Genomic DNA, 23,815 nt, shown 5'->3' with positions numbered 1-23,815 from the left:
AAAGTAACCACAAATAAATACCTCTGCCCCTCTTCCTACCTACGCAGAGCTCTCCTCTGGTGCATTGCTAGGCTGCGCAGTGTATTTTCACAGTCGGTTTGCTTCAGGAATGCTTTTGGTCTATAGATGCACACAGTGTCTTCTCATGCAATACCATGAAATGCATACTACTGTGGACTTACTTATGGACGATGATGTTTTTACGTGGTGTTTTGTTGGTACGAGATCCAATGTTGAGGCATTGCGCTTTATGCTCATGGTCAACGACTTTATAGCAAAGGGTAAAGCAGTGTGTGTGTGTGTGTGTGTGTGTGTGTGTGTGTGTGCTTCAATATGTGCATTATGCAGTGAGAGATTACTGTAGTTTGTTTGGTTGTGTTTGGTGTTTGGTTGCATAGACATTCTCAATCTCACTGAGCAGAATTGATCTTGATGTCATTATAATGTGTATTTATTGGCAGCCCTCCCATCTTGCACCTTGTGATGTTTAAAGCAAAAGAATAGACAGAGACACACTTGCGTATTAACATACCAAGTACTGTCAACTTGAGTCAATCCCTAAGATTGTTTAAAATGGGAAATACCAGAGTTTCTGATGACATAGGGCAGTCTAAGCAGTATTTGGGAACATGACCAACCCTCTCCCATAGCTATAAACCCAGACTCTAATCTGTGATGCTATACCTGGAGATATACCATGGACACCAATGACTTGGAGACTAGTTTTCTAGATACTGTCTGAGGTTTTACATCCAAATGAGCTTTGTTCAGTTCACTTTTTGAGCAGATAATAGACTCTTAGCACAAGAGAATTTCCCTATCTTTCCACTATCTTTCCATCTTTTCTAATTCATTGTCTTTTCCTTCTGGTTATTGGTAACAGTCGTTAATCTAATCCCAGACCATCCTATGGCATCAAAATAACATCGGTCAAAGCTGAAACTCAGTGGTGACCTTTGTACTTGTGTGAGTGAAGAGCTGTTGTGTTGTTTTAGTGTTTTCCCCGTCCCTTCCTCCCGATGCTGCTGTTATTATTGACTGGGCTGCTAGGGAGATTATCACATGGGATTATCGGTGTGCTCTCTCTCTCTCCATAATGGCAGATGTGGCCAGCACACACGACCACATACACACACACACACACACACACACACACACACACACACACACACACACAACCATTCATGCGCGCACCTAAAAGTGATTAATAGATTCAATTTGGTGGATAGTCCGCCAAGCACCCGAGGGCAGACATTTACTTCACAGAAAGACACACACACTGCCGTCAATTCACAATTTTATCACCAGCAAGCAGCCGCCATGCTGAAAAACAATTAACCCCATGTAAGTGGTGCTTAGGTGGCGTTCAGAGGCCTTGGCCTGGGCAGCGCATCAACAAAGTGCTTCATTATGAAATGCTGAAACACTCTCTGATCATTCATAATCTCAGATTTCCCCTCCAATATGTCATCGCGAATGCACGGCCCTTCTCACATCACCTATTATATAACAAAGCACAGAAAATGCCATTCCAAAGACGGTAATACCCGGAATGTCTCGGCTGAAAGGCCGGAGAAGGCGACCCTCACGTGCTTGCCGGTTGCTCTTTAAATGGCCATGACTGGTGACAAGCTGGTGACCCCAACGCAGCCTCCTCCTGCCTCACCATCCTCCCTTCCACCAGGATTTGCATAAATTACAGAAATCTTAATGAGGTGAATTCATAATATGCATCATAGTAAGCAGTATCAAACTTATGAAAATTGCATGAGTCTTTTAAGAGGGGAAATGCCTTTGCCTTGTGATGATCACCGACTGGAGGTCACAGTTTACCTACCTTTTTATTTACCACTACATCACTGTTTATTGCCAAAAATAGTTGGTGCAAAGCATTTTACTCTCACAGTGAGAAATACTTTTCCTGTGGATGGATGTGAATGTCATATGTGATGCCTAGTAATGTTAACACATCATCAGTGAAATCCATCTTTGTCCCCATGCATCTTGGGAAAGACCCAAGTCATACTTCTAATCTACAGTACCGTCTAGATCAGTGGTTCTCAAAGGGACATCCAAAGGTCCTTGAGGGGGTTCCAGGAGATCTTGAGGGTGTCCAGAGGTTCCCCAGCAAAATGAGGAATAGTTTAATTTCACTGTAATTTAATTCACTTGAAAATATCCCAGTTAGACAATGTATAAGAATGACTATTGTAATCCTAGGTTTCACTCACTCCATGTACAGTGTAGACAGTTCTACAACTCAATACTAAGCCAACAACAAAATTCTTCCTATGTGGGTCCCTGGGACTAAATCTTCATAAAATGGGGGTCCATGGCCCTGTGGGTCTATTTGGGGGTCCATGACATGAAAACATTAAAGCACCCCTGGCCTAGAACCAATGTTATAAGCTCACCTGTAATCAGAAACAGCCAATTTGAATTAATGGCTACCAACAGTTAGTAGAGTTTGGGCCAGTACATTAAATTGCTGCTATGTTCTGTACAGTATGTTCTCTCTGTGTGTCTATCTTTCTCTCTCTCACCATGTAAACATGTGTCTCTAGGGAGAGGACTAATTTGCCATGCACTGCCAGCTTCACGTCACAATAGAACTTGATGAAGTTCTCTTGTTGTACTTGTATTGGCAGTTGGCAAGACATAGCAGATGCTGTAAAAGGGGTGTCGGTGGAGGGATGGCTGTCATTTCATTAGTCCAACTTTCATTAGTCTCCAGACACATTAACAGGATGGGAGAGGGCAGCGGTGAATGTGTTTGGCATGCATCTGAAATCCAAAGGCACCTTATGAGCCTGTGAAAGTCAAAGTGTGTGTCTTGGAGAATGTATAATGTACATTCCTTCAGGTCCGAAATGTATGGTTCGACTACACATGCACTGCAGAATAGGACAGTCAAGTCAATACATGTTTTGCTCTCAACCATCACCACCTCAATTCCATTCCTAAGGTTGTTTTCCAACCACATTTTGGTAGAAATGTTCACGTATTCATCTGTTAGCTAAACACACAGTGGGACACACTGAGATACACATCTGTTTTACAACACAGTCCTGTGCATACTCTAACTACTCTAACGAAAAATCACTATAACATTTCTATAGGGACTTAGAGTGTCTGTGGTACTCAACAGAGGGAGGTGATGTAATTCACCCACTGGCATCTAGTGTCTGGTTTGCAAAAACATTTTTGTAAAAACATCTGACTTGCGCACTAGCTAACATATCTAAGCTAGCGACAGTAGTGGCTAGTAGTTAACATTAACATTGGTTGCATTGCTAAATGAGCCAGCTGGCTAGTTAGCTAGCTAACAGTTTGTTCAGGTTAACTTAGCTGACTCTTCTCAAACTACAACTCAGAGCATTTTGGAGTAGAGACTAGGCTAAAGACATTTTACTGTGGTTGCTAGGAGGTTGGTGATACAACTGCAAAGCCTCTTTAGTGAGTTTATAGTGACCTTATGGTACTTTTCTTGTATTTTTTTAATCTCCTGTGGTATCACTGTAGTATTCCTCTTATATTCCTACAGGGACTCACAGTGTGTCAGTAGTGCTCAGTAGTGTGTTTATAGTTACCTTATGGTACTTTATTTTTCATCTCCTATGGTACTACCGTAGTATTTCCTTAATACTGTTATGGAGACTTTTATTTGTATAGTATCCTTGTAAAATTTATTATAGGATTCCTGTGGTCATTTTTGTCCCCCACAATGAAATCGGGGGAGGGACCCGTGCGTCCATTCGTCTGTCCGTCATGCACAATATTTCAGATGCCACTGATCAGATTTTGACAAATCTGAAGGGATTATTGCTCCGTTCTGAATGCCAATGAATGGCGCATTCTCTCCCCCTTTCCCTGCCGCATACAATCAAGAAACATTTTCTACTTGCTCCATTGCACCTCAACATCATTCACAGGGGACGACATGTTTACTGTTTACTTGTTCGTTACGGTAGAATGCCCGCTCGTGGATTAATGACTACTGCTATTGACATCCAAACTGCATCGTCACCTAAAGCCGAGCTCGGCCATATGACACAACACGGTGGGGAATGGATGGAGAAAGAGCCTCGCCGAACAGCATCCTGTCTCCATCTGTGTGTTTTGGCCTGGAGGCCAGTTCATACAGCCACGGGGCAGCTTGATATAGCCGATACCGCTTTCTGCCATAGAAATATAAGATGTTCACGACTTCATCCGGGATGAAGTGGAGGGTAAACCCACCTCAACTCAATTTACCCACCATTTTATTTGCGGAATAGAGTTTACTGACCTTTTTAGCCTGACATAAATCCTTATGACCTAGATTCTGAGTATGAATCATAGCAAGCAGTACCAAACCGATGGAAGTTATATGAGGATTGGGTCCTTTAGGGAAAATAAAGCATAAATTCATGCTTTTCTGAAACTATTTTGGTATTCGTTTAGATTGGTGGCATGATGATAAGGCTGTTTTATGAAGGCAACCATGTAGGAGTAAATGCTTTGCCAGTTGGCAATTACTTTCACCAATGGCAATACAAATATTATGCCTGCACTGCTGATACTAGCCATTGCCACTGAGCATAGAGTTGGGGTTTAATAATAACTGTTTGCCCAAATGCCACTGTTGAATAGCCAAAGGAGGCACAGTGGAGGACAGTATTAGATTTTGCCAGTTGGCTGCAGGTGTGAATTCTCTAAATCTTATTATGTCAGTATTATGTCAGTGTTATGTGGGCTGGCCTTGTTTTTATTGCCATGTCAACCCATTTTTATGTCATCTGTTCCTTATTCTCTCCTAGCCTCCTCTTGTCTGCCTCTCCTCTTATTACTATTCACCTCACATTTCCCCTTCTCCTCTGACAGACCTGAAGTAAGCCTGTGCTTCACGCATTCCAATTCATTCTTAAGTTTCTCCTCATATGAGCCGGCATATTCTCTGTCTCTGTCTCTCTCTCTTTCTCTCTCCCTCCCTTGTTCTTGCTTATTGGTGTTCCGCTACCGCAGTGAAACCCTGACAAGTGAACCCGTCTCTTCTGCAGGTGTAATGCATCGAGCAAGGCTGGATAGAGGAGACCCTTCACCTCCCTTGATTCTCTGGCATTATTATCTCCCTCTCTCTCACACACATATTCCTTGTCCCTCCTTCAGTTTGCTCCTCTCCCTCTATCCCCTCTCTCTCTCTCTCTCTCTCCCTTCTACATCTGCAGTAGAGGAGGACACCGCTCGGCCGTGAAATGCGCATTCACCTCTTATCTGTTGTGAAGGCAACTAAGGCAAACATATCCCCAGTCTCTCTCTCTCTCTCTCTCTCTCTCTCTCTCTCTCTCTAAGTCTATCCTATGTAGGGCTAGACTGATATATTGAGCCGATATTGGCCTTTTATTAAATATCAGATATCAGCCAATCAATGTCGTCCTCCTCTGATATGATCCTCTGATGGAGGTTCCTCCCTGACCTCAGCTACAGAAAAAAGTTTTGTTTCATTTACTTCATTTAAAGGCAGTATTGTATCCCAGAGTACCCCTACCTGCCTACTTACCTGCGTTAAGGAGCTACTAACCCTAAAGAATTGCATTAGTCTGGGTTTCAGTGGAGAGTTTTAGTGTCTCATGATGGTCTAAATGCTGTTTCAGAGGCTTTTCCACCCTGACAAGAATACAGTTCTGGGGGAAACACTGAATATTTTTAATTCTTTGGGCATGAAAATGGTTATATTTTTAGATGATGAATACTGGCACAAAATTTCGGCTGAGTTTACCCCCAGAAGGAGGCACACAATCCTGGGCAAGGGGAGCAAATGATGTAGCCTGGATATGGAAAGCATTGGGGAAGCCTTTGGTAAAAGCTCTAATGAATTATGGAAGACTTAGACTGAGATAAGAATAAGACATGAAAACACAGGCTGGTGTGTGTGTTTATTTGTGTGTATCTGTGCGTGTTAAGATAGAAGGGGCTGAGAAAGAAAATGGTCATGAAAGAGAAAGAGGGGAAATAGAGTAGTTTACACTCTTAACAAAAAGGGTTCTATATAGTACCAGAAAACCACACAGGGATCTTTATTCTGGTGTAACAATTACTTGTTCATTTTTTATTTTAAAGATGCATTAGGCAACTTTGCACATTGGCGGTCCCAAATGGCAGTGAGAGGTAATTGGGTTTTTTTTTTTTTTTTTTTTAAGCGTCCATTACCCAGAAATCATGTAAGGTGACGTCAGCAAAACAAAATGTCATCATCTTATGCTTTGCTGGTAGGTTGTAATTACCTCTTTACCTTACCTCCTTGTGTTCCAGTAGTCCAGCTTGAAAAAACAGGGAAGAAACATGGACGCCTCCAAGATTTTCTTTAGCATTAGCTAGCTAGTTAGCATAGAACGATAGAGCGTAGAACCCAAAGTGCAACTTTACATCTCAAATTTATATGTTTAACCATTTACCACACAGGATTTAAGGTCATTCAATGCTGAACATCAAACCTACGTGTATTTTGAGGATTATAAACATGTTCAATGTAATGCTGTGTAGCGTTTACAGTATATGCGGCCGTGCTAACATGACGTCAGATAACTGCATCTTGTAAACCTCTGGGTTGAGAAATCTTACGTTTCCTACATATAATTCCATCTGGAAGTGACAGAATTTTTGAATTTTCAACATCTTTGGAACGTAGCATTATCATATAGTGGGGATGGAGGTGGTGATGTTCAGCTATTGTTGGAGAGTCCAGCTTTTTCTGGACGGAGTGCTCGCTTACTGCTGTTTAGGAGACACTTTTTGGATTTTACTCTAAAGTTTTCATTAGCTACTTCCTTTGAGGAGAAGATTTCCCGCCATTACCATACCTTAGTTTGAGCAAGTAGGGAGAATCTACAGCATCTCAGTTAGTGTGGATAGGATGCTCTCCTCTGTTATAGCTCCACTTTGTCATTTAGGCTGATAAACAGCTGGTTTTTTACAGAAAATTCTCGCCTTAGTGCAGCTTTAACAATTCATAGGGCTCTGTAAGTCATTACCACTCTTCTAGAATCCCTACCCTTACAAAAAACACCTTGAACAACCCAACTTTTTCTGTGACAAATCAAGTCATTGTTCCACCATCAGCAGTCCAACATACTGCTGCTTACCTTGGAGAGAAAGAAATATCCACACCACCAGCATGTCTGCAGAGAAACACAATTTTTCACCCAGAGCCAGTTACCTTGACTACAATGCCAACTGTTTGACAGCAAACCCGTCTCACAAACTTGTTTTACTCTCACATTTCATACTTAATTACTTGATCGACTCACCCAGAGGAGCTGTTATGAAGCTCCTGCCATGGAACCTAATTGAAATGAATTGAAAGATTACATAATTTCCTCTTAATCTTCCCCTCCCTCTCTTTGTCTTTCCGTTTCTGGCTCTTTCTCTTTGTCTCTCTTGCTGTCTATCTCCAAAGGATCACATGAGATACTGGATGGCGTAATACTAATCTGCCGTAGGAGCCGCATGCAGTAATAATAATCTATCTGCCGTATTTGTTTTCGTGGCCATTTGTGTTTGACACAGTGCATTTCACTCTTAACCTTTCCAAAGTATTAGTTATTTAGTTGTGCATCTGCGTAAATGGACCTCAGTTGGAACATTATTTAGAGAAAATCAACACCGTTTTTTGCCATCAGGCGACATATATGAGTACTCTTAAACTATAAGTATTACTCAAGAATGATTCATAATGCAGTTTTAGTGCATTATTTTTTTCAGAGAAGTTGGCAAAGCTGGAAGGAAAGGGTAGACACACACACACACACTCACACACACATATGTGTACGACTGTGTGTGTGTGTGTGTGTGTGTGTGAGTGAGTCATAAGAACACCTGTGATTGTCCAAGTGGATGCTGTGTCTCTATACACCTCTCTACATCAGTGTTAAGAATGTAGGCAGCACTGACTGCACCACACTGTAGGCTGACAGAGAGGAACACACACACACACACACACACACACACACACACACACACACACAACCTAAAAATACATGATTGTCAACCAAGGCTGATGTTCTCAAAAGTTCTCAAAAAGTTGACATTTTGGAGATGCAAACGGTGTTGTTGTTGAAATGTTGATCTTGGTCAGTTTCTGTATTGAAATGTGACGATGTGTCTGTCCTTGTGAGTTTGAGATACAAAACCATTTGTATGTCAAATCTGATACAATCTGAATCTACAAATTGAATCCCCATTTCATTCAGTCAGTGGAGCAGCTAAAGTGTTTTCTCTTGATGGCATTGGAGATTAGTGCCGTGGTTCAGAGTTCAGAGCACTGGGGTTTGGGTTTTTGAAGGCAGATACTAATATTTTGTGCCGATATTCCATGTCCTTATATTTGACCATTTTCATGCCCAAAAAATCAAAAAAATTCCAAGTAGAGTCCTAGTCCTAGTCCTAGATTTTTTTTTTTGTTAAGCACGCAGCCCTTTCTATTTCGGCTGGTTTAGATGCTCCTCTGACCCATGCTCCTCTGACCCCCCCCCCCCCCCCCCCATCCCCCCCCATCCAGAGCATTACATTATTTAGCCGACCTGCTGGCAAAGCCACTCCGCTATCCACTTTTACATCCTAATCCCGGCCCCGCAGCTGGATGCTCGACTGATGCAATTTAGGGGGGGGAGGAAATGTTTGTGCAAGGGAATGTTAATCTCTGGCTCCACCAACCCCCCCCCCCCCCCCACCGCCACCCTCACCTCCTTTCTATTGCTCTCTCTCTCTTGCTGGATTATGGGACAGTATGTTTGTACACTGTATGTCTACGCACAGTGTGGGCGTCCTGTCACTGCGTTTCAAGCACTCTACTACTGTATGCTCTAATACTACGAACATCTGGCCAGTGAATTCTGGCAATTCTTTGTGTGCCCCTTGGATGACATGGATGAATAATAATAATTGTTACTATTAATAAGATATCATGGAAAATATCGCAATATCCGAAAATAACGAATGTCGGCCCAAGCTTAAACTTTGTCAGACTTCTTCATGGGAAGACCCCATTGATAGCCTATACTATACTACAAAAAAGGTACTGTATAGTACCAGAAAATGTTTCTTTAAGCTTGTGCCATAGCAGAACCCTTTATGGTGCTATAAAGAACCCCCTTAGACAGGTTCTCTGTAGCACCGTGCTCAAATGGTTCTATATAGGACCTTTATGGTGCTGTAAGGGACCCTTTAAGAACGTATGACCGAATCAGCAGCATTGCAAGACCTTTGGGTTCTTTATTCTGATTTGCCAGTGTTTTATTTCAACAAATCATAGGGTTCTTTATGCTTCTACCCAAAGAACCCTTGAAGGACGCCTTTTTCTGAGTGTACACTGAAGTGAATTCCAGTTGGATTTTTGCTTTTAGAACGCAACCGACGCAACCTTGCTCTTATTCCACATTGAGAAATCATCTGGAATGTCCTCTTTGCCAGTTGCAGCTCCATAACCCCACCCCACCAATCCCCCACCCACACCCACACACCCCGCTGGTGGTACATGTATGTTGAGTATGTGCCGCTGTTTGATGCTGAACTGGGATTGGAGAAATCCCGGATTAGAGCGCTCGTAATCTGGTTGCCGTGGCGCTATGGGACATGGCAGCTCAGGACCAGTACCAATCCCATCGCCATGGCAACCGAGAGGGGGAGAATCCACCGGAGAGTAGTGGTAGCGTCCATCCTGGAACTGCAGACACAAATGGGTTTACAGTACTGTATTGTGGCAGACAGAGACAACCTCAGCCTCATTTATCACTGCAGTCCTGTGTTTTCAGAATAGGGTTACACCCATATATGGGACCGATATTGGTCTTCTATTAAAACTCAGTTATCAGCCAGTCAGTGTGGTCCACCTCTGACATCATGGATGTATTGCAGTTTGATTGATTCCATATTTATTGTAGAATTTATCAATACTACACTGGTTGTCTATGGGAAGACCTTAACCTGAACTGATTCTAATGAGACATTTTGATCAGATGCCACACAAGTATGCATAAATATGTTTCACTATTATAATTATTATTAGGAGTAGTAATACTAGTACTAGAGGTAGTATCTGTGTTGGAAGCAGTAATAGTACTTTTAGGAGTAGTAGTAGTTTGTAGTTTCAGTGGAGAGTTTTAGTGTCCTATGATGATCTAAATTCTGTTTCAAAGGCTTTTCCACCCTGACAAGAATAAAAGTCTGGGGGAAACCCAGATAATAATTTGGTCAGATTAAAAAATCTTGAATATCAGCACAAAATTTCAGCTACTGGCAGCTTCAGTCCAAAAACTCTCCGTATTGCAACAGCCTTCGACAACTAATTTCGGTAAAACCTTAGTTGAGAACCTTAATACTGAAATACAGAACCACAACACATTCAAGACACGAAACATGCATGCCTATACGCTTCCTAGCGTCTAATCTGCAGCTGAAATTTGAACGCCGTATAAAAACCAATCCTTACAGTTTGTGTATAGGCCGATCGCTCGATTAATGGAGACCAACTGATGTGGTCCACTACTAGGAAGTGCACGATTACAGATGATGGTGTGGCTTAGTTATGCAAGGGGAAAGATCCCCCAAAGGAGCTTACACTAAGAGAGTATTCCTTCTACACTCTCCTAAAAAGAAAACTGTCTGCCTCAAAATCTTTTCCCAGAAGTCAAGATTTGGCTAGTTTTAGGTCTTTAAGGACTACACTGACTTTTTTGGGAGTTGGGCCCAGTGATCACCTCACCAGGGTTCACACAGGCCTTGAAAATCCTTGAAAGTTTGTGGAGTTGAGAAAAATAAAATAAGGCCCTCAAAGTTTTTGAAAATTAAGAGATGGTCTTGAAAGTACTTGATTTTTTGCTTTAAAATGTTGCACCCAAATTCATCGATATGGCTCAGCTCTCTGGATCCTCTCTGTCCTAGCATCAGCTCTAAAATGAAGGATTTCACCATGGTTCCTTGACTTGATGAGATCATAAGTTAAAAAATGATGTCTAAAATGGACCAGTGTCATGTCTCACTCAAAACATGCCAATTTGAACCTTGAAAATCAATGAAATGTCCTTGAATTTGATGTCCAGGCGATCGTAGGGAATTTGACCAATTCTCTGGGGAAATCAGGGAATATCCATTTGGAAATATCAATATTTCCAAATGGATCACTTTACAGGAATATAGCAGAATGTATTTTGCAACTTGTATCACACCTTCATTGCATTAGATGGCTTTCAGCCCAACTGGAGTGGAAACCAGGCTGACAAACAACATTAACAAACCAGGAAGGAAGGATTTTTAGGTCATGGAAGCGCTCTGATTTAGTTATAGATAGTCATGGAAAAGTCATGGAATTTGACATCAGGGCCACAGTGGGAACACTGATATGAGTGATGGATAGATGGATGGAAAGGAGGGACAGAGCGAGGGAGGGAGGCCGTGGAGAAAACCTAGAGAGGCCGAACGAGGCGATAATTTGAATTCAGTGTCGACTTTCCAAAGCGTGGAGTCTGAACTCCGGGGAGAGAGAGGTGGCGCCAAGAGGTGTGATATTAGTGTTACTACCTGGTGACTGTGTGTGTGTGTGTGTGTGTGTGTGTGTCTCTTTTAGCTTCCATGTTTTCACCTCTACCTGCATCGTTCCTCTTGCTTTGCTCCTTCTGGATATTCAAGTATTTCCATTAACTGTGTTCAGTCAGAGATAGACTGGTTTTATCGGCTTTGTTTCTTTATGTTGGTTTTTAAATTGGTCTTAAATTCCAGATATACAAAACAGGTCTTAACTCTCTCTCTCTCTCTCTCTCTCTCTCTCTCTCTCTCTCTCTCTCTCTCTCTGTGTCTCTTTGTCTCTTTGTCTCTCTCTCTTCCTCTTTTTCTTCTCCAATCAGAGATGTTTTTTTCTCATCTCTCATCCAACTCTGTGGGAGTTTGGCCATCTATTTTCAGCAGGTTCAACATCCATCCACACACCAGCTTCGCCGGTTTCGCCACGCCAGTGTGTGTGTGTGTTTCTGTGTGTATTCTGTGAGATGCCATTCTAAGGCTGTAAGGCTAACAACAATGCTGTGGTCACACTAATTCAATTAAACAGAGCCGGAGAAGAAGCTCACTGAGTTTAATTTACCCCACTGGAACCAGCCCAGGCCCCACCACTGCTATTTTGGTACCAATAAGTGTGTGTCTGTGTGTGTGTGTGTGTGTGTGTGTGTGTGTGTGTGTTGTTTTCTGATTAGTCACTGTTTGTCCTTCAGGGCAATGGAAACTCTGCTAAAGTTAGACTGAAATGACATTTTGAGAGTTTTCAAAAGTATAAACTTGACCCTTGTTTCAAAAAAAGTCATTTTTCACTTATTTTAAGAAAAAGAGATTTTAAGACATGCGTCCAGTTTTTAAGTAGCGATATTTCATAGATGCCTTGTGGATTAAACTTAATATTTGGCATTCATCCTTAAGAAAATTGTTGTCTGCCTTTTGAATAATTTGAATAATTTCTTTTGAGATAGAGATTGTCTTGGTGTTTAGGGACATTTGAAAGTAGTGATTCTTGGCAGATCTTTTTTTTTTGCGGGGGAGCAAAGATCTCATCCCATCCCATCCCTCTTTCTTTCTCTTTCTCTCTCTCCAGCTAACTGTGGGTATTTTGTGCCACTAGTTGTTTTTCAGATAAAATATGATGATACTTTAATGTTGCCCTTCGGGGAAACTGGGACGGTGCAGCAGCTAATACTGATAATAAGACACAGCAAAAATACAATATAAATAAGAATATAGCATATATGTTTTTTTTTAAACATAACGCATACACTAGAACCTATTGAGCAGAAAAATATAAATGAAAAGAAAATGAACTACAGCATTATAGGAATGTGCAAAATAACAACAGTTGAGCATACTGAGGAAGAAGAAATTAGTGTGTATGTATGTACAACTAGATGGCACTCAGTAGAGTGCATACCTCACCAAAAGTTAAAAATTTCTTCCATGTCACATTACCAACTTGTTTTACATCAGGAGATGCACACATTTTCATGACTGGACCCGAAATGGGACATGAGATCTGCCTGTTCAAATTGTAGCATTTTAGTTGATTATCGCAACACCACATGACCAATCAGCTCTATATCAGTTCAGTGGCCACTACTGCCGCCTTTCTACCACTGGACCAAATTTTGGAAAAATTGGCAGGGCACTTATGTCTGAATTGGAAATGAGCTCTCCAGTGTCCCGTGTTGTTTGATTGGGCCAATAATGGAGGGTTTGCCTCTTCTTCTGTCTGCTGATAGGCCACAAAGTTTAATGGTGTTACATGAATCCGTTCATACGTTATATGCCTTTTTGTAAGAAACTACACCCACCACCACCCCTCTTTGGCCAATTGGTGGAAAAAGTTAATCAGTTCTCCCTTGCCCCATGACCAACATTTCCACAAAGTTTTGTGCAAATCCATTGCTAACTTTTTGAGATATCCTGCTAACAGACAAACAAACAGACGGAATGGGGTGAAAACATAACCCCTGTCCAAAATATTAATAGTTGTGATACTTTATTGATCCCTGTAGGGAAAATCTCTTGCCTGTTCCTCAGTGTCAGCTGGCTGTGGAAACACAGTGTCATAGGCGAGCAGCTGGGTTGGTTTCAGGACCGGTTGTTACTCGGCGGGGAGTCTATGACGCTCTCTTCCTCTGATTGGAGAAACAGGGTTTATTTAGGCTGCTGGACTAAAAAGATTGCTTAATTCCCCAACATCTGCCCCCCCAGTCCCATCCTATCCCATCCAGTCCCAATAGATAGTATGACATTGCTCCAGTCTGGCCTGGTTCAACAGTTGCATTCTGGTTAAAGAGTAACTAAACCCCAAACTCAAATCTGTATAAAAGCATGCTAGTGAAATTGCCATCTGCTATTGGCTGATCTTTGGTGCCAGGTTCTATAGAGTACAACAGGTGGTGACATCACCTGGCACCAAAGACCAGCCAATAGCAGATGGCTATTTCAGTGGCATGCTTTTTACCATTAGATACACAGCTTTACACAGATTTGGGTTTGGGGTTTAGTTACTCTTACAATTCTATGAAGACACAGCATTGATTGGTATGCACTAGGGTTTGACTAATATTGGTTTTTGAAGGCCAATACCAATACCAATGTTTTTTTGATGCCGATAGCTGATATTCAGTATCTTTATGTGACCATTTTCATTCCAAAAAATGACAAGTATTCAGTGTTTTCCCCTGGAATTTTATCCTTGTCAGCGTGGAAAAGCCTCTGAAACAGCATTTAGACCATCATGGGACACTAAAACTCTCCACTGAAACACAGAATAATAATACATACCATGTGCTTGCAATATAATGAGGGCGATGGTGCAGCCTCAGAAACTTTTCCAACCTTGTCTTGCTCTCCCACCCACCTACTTCCCTGTCACGCTCCCTTTATAACAGCTAATAAAGCAGATATTCCGTAAAACACCAGATACCTAAATAGAGTGTAATATCAATGTCACTTAATGAGGTTTGCTGTTGACATTGAATACGCCTTTCTCTGCAGGCCTCCATTTGATTTTCAAGCAAAAGAAAAATCCATGCAATAACCTCTCCCAATCTGTGTTTCCATAGCAACCTGGAACCTACCAACTTCTATAATTCATGTTTTCTCTTTCTCATAGCAGTTGTGTTATAGACAGTTCTGTATGGATGGACTAATGCTGTTCTATAATCTAGTCAAGAAGGAAGAGACTGTACCTGTGTGTTTGAGTAGTACTAATACTGATTAATACATATTTTGACATGTAGCAACAGTGTGCATGCATAACACACACACACACATAAACACATACACACACATACACGCTTATACTCTATGTTGAATTTTAAATCCCAGATTTATGTTTGATGCTTGGATGACTGACTGCACCCCCTACTGTGTTAAATTCCTCTGTAACATGGGCTGCAGTTGTTCCTCGTCTCCACTGCAGATGCTAAAACTGACCCCTCCCCCTCGTCCCATCCATCTTGCTTTCCTACCCTCCCTCTCTATTTTTCTCTCCCTGCCTTTTTACCCCTCCACCTCCCCCTTTCATTGCTGCCTCTCTCCATTATCCTCCTTTTCTTACTCTCTGCTCCATCAAACCTTCCCTTTTTCCCATCTGTTGATTTGCAACCAGTGTTGGGCTTGTTACTTGTAAAAAAAATAAGTAGGCTATCACTCATTGTTCGTTACTCATGTCAAAGTTTTATTATAGAAGGCTTTCAGGTGACGTAAGGCTCCCATTGGCGGCCATATTGGAGGTCCTCTTGGGCAACAATGGCTGTGAACAGCTTGTTGTCTTTGTAAACCCTGTCTTTCAGTAGGAAAAAGTAGAAATTATTCAGTAGAAATGGTTACATTTTTTGTGCTGTTTTTGTCTGGAAACTATTCATTTCATCACTGATACACCTGGTTGATTTTGTGTTTAGATAATGTCAGCTTGTTGGCTAGCTAACATAGTGTCTGGTTAGCTAGTTATCACTGTCTTATTGCAAACACATCTGATTCGCACGCTAGCTAACATATGTAGTAGAAGCTAGCATTAGCAGTGGCTAATAGTTTCATTAACATTAACATTGGTTGCTTTGCTAAAGTATCCTGCTGGCTAGTCAGCTAGCTAACAGTTTGTTCAGGTTAACTGAGCTGACTCTTCTCAAGCTACAACTTTTTGGAGTAGAGACTAGGGCTAAAGACAAGACAGTTTTCTGTGTCACAGTAACCTACATTTGGAAACAAATCCACCTTATCACACTATTCACTTTTACTGAGAACATTACTGAATGGATCTACAGCCACACCACAACAATCTTTTTCAGATGTGTCTTGTTTTCTAGCCAGGTGGTTATATATTTAGACATTATTTGCACATACCCAATTGTGTAATGGACCTCCATGATGCAGCGAGACATGGCTGTTCGTAGATTTGAGATGCAATTGCAAAGCTTCTCTTACTTATTTACAGTAATTTGTTACACTACTCAGATTTTCCGTTACACCCCCCAAAATGGCAGTTGCATGTTTTCATATTTTCATAAGAAACCAAACAGTGTTGATGTCCAATGTTGATGTCATCATTCAAACGGATAAAATCAAAGTAGTGGGAATACTTCCACTTGATTCTTGAGATGGAAGTAATCATCAGTTTTTGGATAACAGCTTCAATCAGATATTTAGAGGGAGTGATAACAAAAGTAATGACTTTCTTTTTCTGATTGGTAAACGTACTATTGCTGAAATGGAAATGTGTTACATCACTCGTCACTGGGAAAAGTAACAACATTACGGCAACACTGTTTACAGCAAATTAGACCGATGAGAATTGGGGCATCGAAGTACCACCCCGGAACCTTTGAAACGAAAACACGTCTCCTCCCTTTCACACACCCATAGAGACACGCATCACCGCAATTTCCCCCCACAGCAGGGGAAAAAACTGCAGCAGTAGCAGTAGGTTTACTAAACACCCCCTCCTCCCTCCTGCAGCCAGCAAGCCATATGGTTGATCACAGATTAAAGGCGTTTGTTGTCTACCCGTGCCCCGCCCAGCGGATTAACCAACCCGCAGGAGGAGCTGGGAGGGAGGGAGGGAGGGAGGAGGGAAAATCTCCTTTTTAGAGATGGAGAACAAGTGGAAACCAGTGGGATTTGGTAATGGAGGTTGGGAGCGCTGGGATTATGGGGGCAGTAGTAGTAGTAGTAGTGATTCATGGAGGAAATAATATGACCCACCCACCTGTCATACAAGGCCGTTTGGACTCTTTGTCTCTTTAACACACATACACACACACACACACACACACACACACACACACACACACACACACACACACACGCACACACACACCCGCATGGCCTCCTCCATTGGCTAGGCTAATTGCATGAGTGTGTTGGCAGATGATGGGTAGTTTAAAGGGGAGATTGGAGGAGACGTTAAGTGAATTACATCCAGGAGAAGGTTAATGAAACTAAACAGGCCTGTTGTTCCATTAGCCAACAGCACCAGCAGAAGGCCCTGCCTGATTGTGTGTGTTTTAACTAGCGATGGAGCTAAACTGAAGGGAAGCGGTGTGTGTGTGTGTGTGTGTGTGTGTGTGCACGCATGTGTGAGAGAGTGCATGCGTGTGTTTGTGCATCCAAAGTGCGGATGTTGAGCTACCACTTTGTCTGAATGTGTGTGTGTGTGCTCGGTGCAAAAAATATCCATCTTAACGAACCATTTAGTCAAGTGTCAGGGCTTAAAATCTAATTTTTTCAAATCCAGGGTGAGAAAATTCCATTTCCATTTGAAGATTTTTTTTAGTTTCTAGAAAATTCCTGAAACAAGTGAAACTGCATAGGAAACAAGTAGAATCATCTCACCTCCTTTGTCAGAATTTTTCATTTGTTTCAAGAAAAATAAGATTTTCAAGCTGAATATAAGACTGAATGGCTTGTTAAGATGGACATTTTGTACAGTGTGTGGACATTTGACCTTTCTTGCTTCGTGCTTTTTTTAGTTACTTTGCTGTGTGTGTATGTGTGTATGTGTGGCTAAACAAGACTTCCCCCCAGCCCCAGCCCAACTCAGATGGCCTAATATTTTCATAGAAGGAAGTGGGTCGTTCTTGTCACCTTACACCTCCAGCAGTAAAGCCGGCCCCAAGATCAGACGATGCCGTTTTACTGCTGAAAGCGATCCACAGCCTCACCTGATAGGCCACGGCCATGTGTTTCTGCCACTCACACCTCTCCAGTGGTGGGATCAATGATGTAACCAGTACAGTTTGACCGATATAGTCCAGTGTCGTCCACCTCTGATATGATGGAGGTTCCTCTTTTTTTAATCAACTAGCTTTAGGAGTGTCAGTCTGTAAAACCTGCAGTGAAACCTGCCTCACCCTGCTGCTAAGCCACCTAAAAAGTTTTCATTAGGGTGACTTTCAATGGAGAGTTTTAGTGTCCCATGATATAAATGCTGTATCGGAGGGTTTTTCACCCTGACACGGATACAATTCTGGGGGAAACACTGAATACTGGTAAATTTTAGAGGTTTTTTTTTGAGTAAAGAAGCTTCAATCCAATCCATATTGGTATTGACATCAGCCCTCAAAACCCATATCTGCGGAATCCTAACTTGAATTTGATGTTTCTATTATCTCTGACAGTGCAATCAGTGTTTGTGAATATGCACAAGTCTGAACCACAGCAATACAATTCCTGGGGAAACACTTAAAACTTCATTTTTTGGGGCACAGAAATGGTCAAATTTATATATATTGCATACTGGGGACAAAATATCAGCTATTCAGTCCTAAGATATTGGTATTGGCCTTCAAAAACCAACTCAGTCCACATCTCAGCCAGGCCAAGCTGTGTATACAGTAGCAGAGTGAAACAACAAGGAGCTTAGGGCCAAATCAAGTCACATAATAATGTGAAATGGGGACTTGTGGTTTTTGTAGTGCCAGATTTGCTGGAGCTAATGGCTCGGTTGTAATTCTGTCACTCACAAATGCAGATTTGAGCTGCAACAACAGGCTGTTTTGAATTGGCAAGAAGCGTGTTAAATCGGAGTTGATTGTTTTCATGTTTTACAATCCCTCCCTCTTACACATTTGTCATGTTTTTTTCTCAGCATATCCCCAGATAGCTCACTGTGATTTTGTCAGATGTGGTGAAACATGACGGTCGTGTTGCTTTCTTACTCGGTCACATATTCATTCATTCTTAGAAAACAGGATAATCTGCTTTCTCATGTGGTTTCTGTGTAGCATTCCTTTCCTCCCTACGCTAACATATTCAGTGAATAAGAAATATTTGGGTGATATTTGGAACAGTGAGGGTATTGTGTGAGACACTGCAATGCTTGGTCATGTGTGGTGTCCTAAAAGGCCGCAAAGAGAATGGGGACATTTACCTCTCTGGACACACACACACACATGTAAGTGTGTCTTCAGAGATGCATACACACATAAACATTCATCTACACATGGATGCACATACACTGATCTCTTCTCAAGAGAGATCTCTTCTTGCAGGTGCACAACATCCGAAGCTTTATTAAATGGCATAGCATTAATTCTGTGAAGCCAATCAATTGCTATGAAAAGGTCCGTCTGACTCTAATCCGCATTCAAACCAGCACGATCAATACAGGCTCCGCCCTGGGCTACGCTCTGACACAGAACTGTGATACTAAACACCATGCCTGCTTTCATTAACCACTTCATGACATGAAGTCTAGTGATCAGAGGCGACATGTTTGTGCACCTGGATCAAAATGCCAAATGTCCCCCAAGAAAAGTCTGTTTGTGGGCTCGATTGGAGTGAAAAGTACAGTGGTGGTGGTAGTGTAGAAGACCCGCTTCATGTATTTATACTGAATCTATGCTGCTCTAGCAATGTACACAGTGGTAATCAGTAGGGTTCCATCAATACTGGCCAATACTGATACCAATATTTTTTAGACTGAAGCTACTGATAGCCGATATTTTGGACTAATATTCAAGATCTTTAAATTTGAAAATTTTCATGCCAAAATAATTACAAGCATTCAGTTTTTACCCCAGAATTATATTCCTGGTGGGGTAAAAGCCTCTGAAACAGCATTTAGACCATCATTGGATACTAACACTCTCCATTGAAACCCAGACTAATGAAATGCTTTTAGGATAAGCAGCTTTTTAAGGCAGGTTGACCCACCCCACCTATTCAATGGTAGGAGAAACTCTGGCATACATTACTGCCTTTAAGTGAAGAGTGAACCTCCATCATATCAGAAGTGGACGACATGATTGGCCGATATATCAAGCCAATATATCAAACCAATATATCAGTATAACCCATAGAGATGGTATAACCCTAGTAGCCATCGTAGAAGTCCAAGTTCATGTATTTATCCTGTGTCTTATCCTATATTAGTACTGCAGACACTTTGGCAACCAACTGGCAACCATCTGGTTGCCAAAAAAAACAATAAGCAAAGCTTAATTTTTCAATCTTGGGAATGGAGCAAATGTATAGCAGTAGATCAGCGAGCATGAAGTAACAAGTAGGACTTGTTTTGCACTCGTTGAGAAGGCATCTAGAAAAAAAGTGACATGGAGGCAGGTTACTCTCTGGTTATTTATCATTTATTTAGAGACAGTCCCCTAAAAACAACCTCATGTAACCTTGAAGGAGCTTCTCCACAGACTTAAAGTGGAACCAGCAAGGAGGCGAGGACAAGCTAGCGCCAAGCTAGTCCTGTCTCAGCCGTGGACCTTTTGGACTGATAACACCTCTAAGTCATCATAAGTAACCCTGCCTTGTGATTCCATGAGAGGGCATGCTGCAGCCACTCGACTATGGTGTGATTCACTATGTGTGTGTGTTTTAGGGGTTAGACCAATATCAGTTTGCCCATGTATTGAGCCGATATTGTCTTTGTAGTACAAATTAGATATAAGCCAGTCATGGATATGATGCAGCTTGTTTGATTACAGATTTATTGTAAAATAGATAATACAGTGGCTATCTATGGGTATGTGAATGTGTTTTACTATTATCATCCTGGGTTTCAGTGGAAAATGTTAGTGTCCCATGATGGTGTAAATGCCGTTTTAGAGACTTTTCCATCACGGCAAGAATAAAAATGCAAGGGGAAACACTGAATACTTGTCATTTTTTGGAATCTTTTGGCATGAAATGGTCGAATTGATAGACATTGCATGTTGGCACAAAATATCGGCTATTGATTGATTAAAAAAATAGCAGTATCAGCCTTCGAAAACCCATATCGGTCAAACCCCAGTGTGTCTGCGATGCCTCCCTTCTCCCCTTCTGTGTGTTTGGCATGCTGCCTTCCATAAGCCCTGTGCCGACCACCCTCTCCCTCTCTCTCTCTCTCTCTGTCCCCATGCATAGTTAGGCTGGTGGGTGTAAAAATAGCCGAGGGCGGGGTGGGGGTGGGGGGGTGGTCATTCGGTCAGTCAGTCAATGGACAGGGCAGGAAGCTGGAATTTGCAATGAGGGAGAGCTGAAGCGCTGTAGCAGCAGTAGTAACAGTAAGGCAAGGCTAGGGACCAAGGTAGGGCACCAAGGTCCGCTGCTGAGGCCCACGGGGAGTGAGCTTTGGGTAGGGTGGGTGGGTGGGGAGGTTACCATCCTCAGCCCCCCCTGTGCTTGGTAGCCTCTAAGGTTTTTAAGGGGGAGGGGGAAGCAGGGACAAGGAGTGGATTAGTAACTGTTGGAGTGATTAAACGCACCCACTTAGATTTATTTGCGTTCGGATGGGATAAAGGTTCGTGCATTCTCGCATGGCCATGGGCAACGCAGCCATGTGCAAGGTGTGCGGCTCGGACAAGGGCTTGAGGACGGCCGGGAGTCTTTCCAACTTGGACCAGAATGCACTGCCAGATTTCTACTGCGCCAAGCATGTTCCCCTGCAGCCTCTGCTGGTGCTGGTAAGACCCCAAACACTGGCAGGTACAGCAGGGACTTTAGTGCGACTCCACCCTTCAGGCAGCTTTGAGCTTTGAACTTTTTTTTTTACAGATGTGAAGGTTTTGAGGGAGTGGAACTTGCTCAAGCAACCGGCAGAAACTTTGAAGCATTAGGAAGTTTGTGTCAACTCTCGTTTACAAGTCTTGACAGTTTGGGGTTTTTCATTATTTGCGATGACAATGATGATGATGATGATGACAGGGATATCTTCTTTGTAGCTGGCTCCTCGTTTTTTTTTTGTGTAGGGATCATACATTTTTCTTCCCTCTGATGAACCAATGAAGTCTGCGCTGCTTTGGAGTTCTAATTCTGATCTTACCAGAATCGGTGCATTGATCTGTGCACTGCAATTAACAGTAGAGTGTGTGTGTGCGTGTGTGTGTATGGGAAGGGTATGTGTGTGTGTGTTTGGGGGGAGGGAGGGGGAGGTCATTCTCCTCTCCCTTTAAAGGCCAGTGTGACATTTTTGTTCCTAAAGTGTCCCTGCCCGACAGCAGTTAGACTGCTGTGGTTAATTTGAAATGCGCTGTAATGACTTTAGCAGCATGCCACCTCTGCAACACTACTGGGAATACACAGCAAAAAATATCCATATTTACTAAGTCATTTAGTCTAGTGCTGAGTCTTAACAACTGTTTTTTCCTAGAATTTAAAAAATCTGTCAGTGGAGTGTGATAATTTCACTTGTGTTCCAAATGCAACGCAACTTTTTCTCAGTACCAGTGTAGTGATCTGACATATTCTTCCTTGTTTCTAGATATTGAAACTTCTAGAAAATTCTTGAAATTCATGAAGCTGCATTGGCAACAATCGGATGTATCTCACCCCATTTGGCAGAACTTCTCACTTCAGATTTTAAGACTGAACATGAGACTAAATGACTTGTTAAGAGAGACATTTTCGCATTGTGCAGTTGGAGCACTTGTCACATTATCTGGCATCACTGAACTTTTACTCAACTGAAGTTCTTCCTCATATCGACAGTTTTGTTGTTCATTACTGTGCAAAGGAATACCTTTGTATAAGAGCATGAGAGCTTGTACTGAAAGGGTTTGTTGTTGAGAACAGAAATCTTACCTGGAGAAATGCACTAGATGACAAACTGTGACTGTGCAGAGTAGAAATCCCCCCCCCCCCCCCCCCCCCCCCACTGTGCCGCCAGTTATGCATATGCACACACACACACACACACACACACATACACTTCATTTTCACATGTACTTGAATTGCCAAATTGGTCTTATAGTCTAGTTCATTCTAATTGGCATTCAAAAGGGCGTTAAAAGTCTTAGATTTCACTTGATGAAACTTGCAGACATGGTGTGAAATGTGTGAGTGTGTGTGGTATGACACAGGTAGCTCCAGACCCGACTGTAATTGGCCGTCTGTAGGAGGAGGAGGCGGTGACCTAGCAACCTAACGTGACCCCTAGCAACGCCGCTTCCAGCTGAGCATCATTATATGGGTGGTAGGATGAAAGAGATGGGAAAGGGAGAGAGAAAGAGGAAAAAGAGAGAGAAATGACGCAGGAGCGTGAGAAATAGAGCCGAACTTCATTACTGAGGCTGGGTAATAGTGTTTCTGTCTCTCTCTCTCTCTCTCTCTCTCTCTGTGTGTGAGTGGAAATATCGATCACCTTCACCACCAGTTTTGTGACTCTGCACACTTTCCTTAAAGCAATTCCACTGTCTGTCAAACACGTGAGAGGATAATTAATAAACTGCTGTTAAGCAATGTGATAAGAAGGAAGGGCAATAGAGAGACAGAGAGAGAGAGAGAGTGAGAGAGAGAGAGAAGGATGCGACCAAAAATGCTTGATTTTGCAGCAGTTTTCGTCAAAAATTGCGATGAGTTTTAAGTGTTGTTTTGCAGTAAAATTGCAGGAAATGGTAAAAACTGCAAGGAAAAAATGGTACTAAAGTGGCTCTAAAGATACCAAAAAACTGCCTCCCACTAAGAAAGTCATACATAACCACTTTCTCTGGTGATAAGCATAGGCCAGTGGCATATGTTTGAAACTTGTGGAAATACTGCATACTTTTTTTTTTCTAAGCAGAAAAAAACACGGTCTTAAAGTTCTAACAGAGGAAAATACTGTGCTTGGATTAAAGTCTTTATAAATATGCCTTCACTTCAACATCAGCACAATAAGTTATCAGTCCATTTGATAATTCATAATTTCATTTGAGACGGGTGGATACATTTACCTTCAAGTTTGACGACCATAGCTCAGTTCCCAACTGGTGCAAAGAAGTTTTGAGTGTCTTATTTTTTAGCCCTAACTCTAACTCTAACCCTAACCTTAACCCTAAACTTAACCGGTATAGCTAAACTTTCA

General features: G+C 42.1%; 1 protein-coding gene across 1 annotated transcript in view; it reads left to right on the top strand.

The window, feature by feature from the left end:
- The window catches only part of ank2b (ankyrin 2b, neuronal), a 116,949-nt gene that overhangs the window by 899 nt on the left and 92,235 nt on the right, over positions 1-23,815 (top strand). The window lies entirely within an intron of this gene.

Source organism: Centroberyx gerrardi, chromosome 23 (assembly GCF_048128805.1).
Source record: "Centroberyx gerrardi isolate f3 chromosome 23, fCenGer3.hap1.cur.20231027, whole genome shotgun sequence".
NCBI classification, from domain to species: Eukaryota; Metazoa; Chordata; class Actinopteri; order Beryciformes; family Berycidae; genus Centroberyx; species Centroberyx gerrardi.
Note: the sequence above shows the minus strand (reverse complement) of the source record. Positions and strands in the feature narration are given on the sequence as shown.